The sequence below is a fragment of the Episyrphus balteatus genome, chromosome 2, assembly GCF_945859705.1.
Source record: "Episyrphus balteatus chromosome 2, idEpiBalt1.1, whole genome shotgun sequence".
NCBI classification, from domain to species: Eukaryota; Metazoa; Arthropoda; class Insecta; order Diptera; family Syrphidae; genus Episyrphus; species Episyrphus balteatus.
The window spans coordinates 890,344-898,263 of record NC_079135.1 but is presented as its reverse complement, the minus strand read 5'-3'; positions in this window follow the sequence as shown (position 1 = coordinate 898,263).

Genomic DNA, 7,920 nt, shown 5'->3' with positions numbered 1-7,920 from the left:
AAATCTTTTTCATTTTTTTTTTTTGTAAAAATTTTAAATATTTTATTTTTCAAAGAAATAATTTTAAAAAACTTAAAAATTTGTACAACAAAAACAATAAATAAATAAATATATAATTAACAATACTATGTTTATTTTTATTTAATTAATTTGATATTTTATTTTTTATTTGCTAGATTTGTTTTACTCAATTTCTCGACTTTGGAATTGAAGTTACCCACAATAAAACAAAATCTAGAACAAACAATATCTATCTACTGAATGAATAGCATCTTCAAATAAATCTCAATACTCTAGTACACTCTGGGGTTTTCTTGAAAATAGAAGACAAAAATTAATTCTAGAAATTATTTACTTCAGAAAAAAAAAAAAATAATCAAATAAATATCACAACAAACTTTGTCCTCTTCCGTCCACGTGAATGCCTAGAAATGGTTTTTCATTTTTCATTTTGTCATCGTCAGAAGTTGTATCCATAAATTGTTTTTCTTATTTATTTTATTTTATTTCTTTTCTTTTTTTATTTTATTTATTTTTTGTGTGGAAAACAAGCATGGGGAAATGGTTTATATATTTTATTATGTTTCATTGAACTCCTGAAAAATGGTTTATGAGGATTTATGTAACTATTGGACACCATTTCGAGAGTGTGTGTGTGTAAACTTACATTTTTTTCGAGAACAATCGATATTTTAAATTAAAAAAAAAGAAAAATTGGTAGCTTATATGAAAAAGGTTACACACAAACATACTTTCAATTCTTCAGCTCATAAACCCATAACCAATTTGTGGTCACTGATGTGAAATAACTCATGTGGTTGCACAAGCTGAACCTGTTGCAAGGATTTTTAATCAATATTCCAATTTTATGTACCTAATCTTAATTAAAAAGAAGGAAATTCATTCAAAAGCGGGTGATGTACGCCATGGGTTTTAAAGTTATTATTCTTTTATCTTTTTTCATATAAATGGATAATTTAAGGATATCTAAATATTAAAAAAAAAAATTATTTGAAAGAATATGAAAACAAAGATATTTTTTTGTAGGTATATATTTCAAGTCGTATTTTTATAATCATTGTTCTTAACCTGTCAACACAGTTGCCATAAAACTCATCTAAAAATAATTATTATTTTGTTACCAAAGAGATACGTTGAACCCTTAGGCTATTTCATGTCGATTGTGGTCGTTCCATGAAATCCTGAGTTATAATGCCTCGTAAGTTAGACTATAATTGCCAAAGAAAACCTTTTTTTTATGGTAAGGCTTAAGAGATCTTAAGGCCAAGATTTACTGGAAAAATTCCAAGGAAACAAAAGTGAATTAATGCAATCCCTGAGGAAAATGAAAAATAAAAAAAAAAAGAAAAGAAAAGAAAATGGAGACAAGGTGAAGGAGTCTTATCTGATTTATAAGGGTGCAATCTACCAGTTTTATTCTTCCTCAAGTCTTTCATATAGCTAAGCTTTTATCTAAGGCAATTTTTTTTATTTTATTTTTTTTCTTCTGCTTTTGCGGTGGAAAATAGTAAAGAAAAAAAAAAAAAAGAAAATTTGATAATAACGCTTGACGGTCAAAAGGGATTTTTTTTCTTGTAGTATATAGACATCAGGATATACAGTAGCCAAGTAATATTTTTTTATATCTTCAAAAGTCTTCATTATAAGATTTAGTTTTATCCAATTGCGTTGCTATAACCACTGGAGCATTCCGGATGATGAATAAGACTCTAAGTAAATAAAGTTTATTATTCTCATTGTTAACAGTCATTATGGGAAGGACAAAAAAACAGAGGGCTTAAAATTGAAGTAAATAATAATTCTTTTGTTATATAAGGACATAATATAATAAAAAGAAGGATATTTAAAGGATACGAGTTTGAAATCAACAAGAAAAAAGTGAAAATTGAAATTTCTAAAAATAAACCAAAAATAAATGGCAGTATTCCTATCAAAGTGACATAACCAAAATGGTTGCGAACATTTAGCCCTAAGCTAATGTTTAAGAATTTTTTTTTTTTTTTAATGAGTGACAATAAGGATATCCCTTCTTCATAAGGAAATCAAATTAAATCACAGATTTTCAAATATATACACGAGTATTATTATCGTTTTCAAAATAATTGACAGCAAATTGAATTCCATTTTGAGTGGCTACAAGTTGAGAATCTTTTTTTTTGTATTATTTTGTATACCACAATCATTCTTCAAAAAGAACGACGCCAGAGACATAAAAATGAAAAGAAAAGGTCTACAAGAAGATGTTGGCAAAAGGGCTTGCGTTAAGTAGTATTCAAGTGTTTGCTTCAAGCTAAAAGCCAATTTATCTTTAGGATTTTTTTTTTAATTTGGAATGTTTGTGGTGGGAATTGGAATAAACTCAGACAAAGTCAAAATCGAATTTAAGAATTTATGTTATTTTTTTTTTAATTATTAAATATTTATCAAAATGGAAACTGTTTTAATATAAGCCTGTGTTTCTTTTTGAGACTTTTGAGTGTGGTATAGGATATTCCTAGAAAAGAGAACAATTTTGTTTTCAATGCAAAATTTAATAAGTCTTAGAGAGTGAATCAAGCGTAAACAAAGTTGAAACCAACTTCTTACTTATCTTAACTAAATTATATCCCTTAGAAGATACACCTTTCATTATACCTCCTTTTCGATATCTCTTTTCATTATCATCTATTTGACATCCTAAACCACTGAAACATTAAGGAATAACAAGGCATTTCACTTAAAATTATTTACAAAGTAAAATTAAACTTTCCCAAGTGAATTAGAAGCTTCTCAATTTTATCAACAGGTATAAGGATATCTATTTTCCATTTAAATTAAGGTAAGATAATTTAAGTTAAGTCATGGATGACAATCACTGAGTATTTTGTTTGATGATAAATGCTAAAAATATGAAAATATGATAAGTTACTATAGGTATGTAAAATCTGTTACAAAAAAATAATCCGAAAATTTTGATTTGTTTCGACGAGTTTTTTTTACCAAAAAAGAAAAAAAAAAAAAAACATCAAAAAGTATAACACTTCTAACACTCATTAAAAATTATTTCATTAATATTGAGGTCGGTCGTTTTGTAAAATTCAAAAAGAAGGTCTTAGTAATCTAGTTAATTTTAAAAGACATATTTTTTTTTGTAAATTTAAGTCTACTATTTGAGTCTATTATCCCCGGTCTCCCCTAACTATAGCCTTTGCAGTTTATATTAAATTTACTTTCTTTATAAGTGAAAAGAAATAGCAACAATTTTTTATTTTCTAAAGTAAAAAAACTGATTTAAAATTAACGCATTTCCAGTTTTTTTTTAGATCGAAAAGTTTCCTGATTCTTCTCTAACAATCAAACAAATGATATAAAAGAAATAAATTTTAACTTAATTGTATAAGAAAAGCGAAAAAAACATTTAAAAAAAAGATTTTCCGGTGGTGTTGATAATGGAAAAACTTTTTGCTAGACATTCTATGTAATGGTTTGGAAAAGTTGTTCATTTAATTCCTGGTGTATCGTCTTTCTTATTTTGAGGTTTAATTTTTTCGTTCTCTCTTTCAACTACCATCAAGTGGTTTTTCGTTCTGGAATTTTTATTTTTCACTTTGTTTTGGTTTTATTTAACTAAAAATATTATTGCTACCACACAAAACACCGTTACACTGTTATTCTTTTTTTGACCATTAAATTTTGGAATTCCTTTTATTTTTGGTGAAGATTATAATGTATCTATATTATCCTGCAATGCGACACTATAAACCAAAGAATTTATCAGTATTTTGATTCTCTAATGAAACATTCAGAAAGTATTTACTATTTTCAGTTTTTGTTTTTAATTTTCTTTGATTGAATATATTTTTTTTTCGAAATTGTAAATTTGAAATGTGGATATTTCATTTACTCGTACATTCATAAGCACTAAAAAAAATTGAAATTGAACACTGATTTTAAAATGTATCTGAGTCTTAAAAATTTGCTTGTGTATATATTAATATATCTTTTTAACCAACTCTACTGACAACAAAATATTCGAAATATGTATCAACTTTGCCTACCTTTTTACAGATTATTATAACAATTTCAATTAAATTACATTTTATAAGCTCATACGAGTATACCTTGAATACATAATATTATCAACCCTTTTTACCTTTTTTTTTTTTTAATAGTAATCGATCTGAAAATTATCTTGACACGTATATATTCTCAGACACATAAATATTATAATCGTATTTTTCCATGGGGTGGGCTTAGAGATACCTAATGTTACTTACTTGTGTAAAATTGTGTGAACGGATGCAATCAGACCATAAAACAAAGTGCCTGGAGTCTTAGGGCGCCATGTAACTAGGCGTTAGAAAGAAAAACATTTTATCCATCAACGAAGTTGTGTTTTAAAGTATTAATGAAATATTCTAGGATTGTTTTTATGAAAGAGTTAAATTTGAATTGGCCAAAATACTATTTATTGCCTAAAAAAATTTCCCTTTTTCTTGAATTTAATTTTTCTTGAAGAAAAAGTATAAATTAGTAGAAAAACTATATTGAGTTATTAAATTAACATTATTTACTTTTACAAGTTTGAAACCCAAAATTGGATCGAATTGTTTACAAATCACGGTAACACTGTGATTTATCTTGGTAACGCAGTGGATTTAAAGTTTTAATTTACTTATTTAGTTTTATTTAATTGAAATTATTTTTTCTGTGATTTAACTTCATAGGAGACTTACCTTGTTAATATAGTTTTAAATAGGAATGTCAGAGAGCTTGATTATATGATTTTACAAATAAAACTGAAATTTGCATTAAAGTAACGCAGTTGTTTGGTTTTGATCACTTTCTGTTAAAACTGTCATAAATATAGAAATATCATTCCAAACATATCGGTGCAAATGTTATTTTATAATAGATTAAAATATGACCATTCTATGTCAACTAAAATATATGAAAATATATTGCTAAAAATTTCCATTTTTTTTTTTTCAAAATTCACTGTCCAAAGGGACAACTTTTTAGGCACAAAAAAGTATTTTGGCCCAAATACTTAAATTTATTTCTCTTAAACTGTTTCAACTGTCACCATTTCTTTAAGAAGCCTATTGCTGTAAGAGACTTCATCTCTTACGATATAGCCATACAAATAGTTTAGTACTAAAATATATACACGGCAACTCTTTACGATCATGCATTTGCATTGACTCCGAAAAGAAAGCTTTAATTATGATTCTTTTAAAACATATGATTTGTTATGTATTATGTGTTCTCTTTGAACGTAACAGAAATATCGAATGATTTCTTAAAACAGTTTTATTTCTAATGCTCATTGTTCAATGTATAACTGCATTGTTTTTTTTTTATTGAAAAAGCTTATTCAAAGCTTCAAAGTATTACTGATTATGTTTTTGCATTAGAATTTAAGTTAGTCTTAATAAAGATTTTCAACAGATAAGTCTGTTTCATTGAAATGTAAAGTCTTAATAAAGATCTCACAAGAATAAGTTCTTGTTTTAATGATTTATTACGCTTTTTATTTATTTGCTTGTCGCTTTAGTTTTGCTCGTTTTTTTATAAGTTTTTTTAAATTTGCTTGCATGTTTTGCTTTTTTAATTTGAAATAGAAGCTTACAAACTATCAGAAGTGAGATAAAGTACTCAGTTAAATTAGTATTTGAATTGCATGTGTTACGACTATTTTACGCCTAAATTTTTTTGTTAATTTTTCGTAAAAATCTATATTTATGAATATGGATGCTAATGAACGTGCAACGAGTTTTTTGCAAAACGCTACTGTGCAAAGGCTTAAAGAGAAGCTATCTGAAATGGATTTGGCTACAAATGGTGCAAAGAGTGCACTAAAGGCTCGCTTAAGTGAAGCGATCGAATCATTGGAGCTAAATCAGGTTGAGCGTTTTTTCTCTGATGATGATGTTGTTGTGGAAGATGGTAATGATGACGTGAATGATGAAATTGATGCTGTTTCACAACGTCTTGAGAGACTCCGTGAAGTTGTTAAGAAAAGGAAAGAAATTCTTGCCCTTGAGAGACGTCTGGCTGAACTTAATAGCCCTGTTCGAGAGTTTCACGCTTCTGCCACATGTTCGTCACGTGACATTGAGGATTCTTTGCCATCGTTTTCTGGCGACGATGATTATCCAATTAAGAAATGGATTGAAAACGTGGAAGATGCAATCGTCACATACCATCTTAGTGAGGCAGAGTCTTTCATATATTTTAAAAAACTTCTCAAAGGTACTGCCAAGTTGTTTCTGAGATCTAAGACCTTTCGAACTTGGAGAGATCTTAAAGCTGCTCTGTTGTCCGAATTTCATCATCACACGACCGCAACAGACGTCCACAATACGTTGCGAAACAGAAAGAAGCGCCGAGATGAAAATTACCAGCAATATGTTCTGGCAATGCAGGAGATTGCTTCGTCTGCAGAGATCGATGAGCAGGATGTGATCGCCTACATTATTAGAGGAATCCCAGATTCCATGTTCAACAAACAACTCATGCTAACGGCGAATACCATCAGTGAGTTGAAAGCTATTCTGCGCAAGTATGAGAAAATGAAAGCCGAGCTGCAACCATCGACGTCTAGTTACAATAGACATATTCAAAATTCGAAACCTTCGCCACGAGTTGAAACCACAGTCAAGTGTTTTAACTGTAACGAAGCTGGTCACATATCAACCACGTGTCCAAAATCACGTCATAAAATGGATTCATGCTTTCTTTGCGGCAAAAAAGGGCATGTTGTAAGCAATTGCCCCCAACCATCAACTGTTCACGTTGTTCAAGAACCGAAAGAACAATTGTCTGCGTTGTTGACTGATTTTCATGGTGTTCTGGAGTACGAGTTTGCGTCTGCGATTGGTGAAGCTGAAAGCTTTCGAGTTTCTATGAATGCGATGACTGTGATCGATACAGGAAGCCCAATAAGCTTCATCCAACAACAATATGTGCTGCCGTTTATGATGTCATCTGTAAAGCCGTCCACTGCCAATTTCGTTGGCATAAATGATTCCAAATTGGATATTTTGGGTAACTTATTATGTAATGTTAAATTTTATGAAAATTTTGTGAATATGTGTCTTTATGTCGTAAGCGACAAAACTATGAAAACTCCAATCATATTAGGTCGAGATTTTTTGCGTAAAACAAATGTTAAGTTGATGATTGGAGATTCAAATTTAAAATTTATTCAAAACAAAAGAGCTGACGTAAAAGAAAATCTTGAAAATGAAATTAATTTTGATAATTTGAAAAATTTCGATTATGATCGTAAATTTGAAAATGATAACTTAAAATTTGATAATAATAAAAATGATAATTTTGAAGGTTTAGAATTTGACAAAAAGAATTTAAAAATTGATACATGTGATAGCCGCGATGAAAATATTTCTTTAAAAATAAATGAAAATTTGAGTTACGATGTAAAAGTAAAGTTGAAAAGTTTAGTTTTCGGGAATATTACAGCTAATTCCAAATATTCTGATGATTATGAGATGCAAATAGTTTTGACCAACTCCAACAGTTTTTTCAGTTGCGCACCAAGGCGACCTATATACGCTCATAAAATCGAATTATCGAATGTGTTAGATGATTTGAGTATCTATAATCCGTTTGATATTTGGAAGCGATATATGGAATCGATTAGGAAAAAAGCAAATGAAAACACTGTGGATAGTCAAAACCAAAACAAAATTTATTTTTATAAGCGCCATAAGAAGCCATTTAAATACAAAGTTGGTGACCATATTTTAATTAAAAATGTTGTTAATACTCCTGGACTAAACAAGAATCTTATAGACAAATATAAGGGACCATTTGAAGTTGGGGAAAAATTACCAAATGATCGATATCTCATAAAAGATTTAGAAAATTTACAGATATCTCGCGTGCCGTATGAAG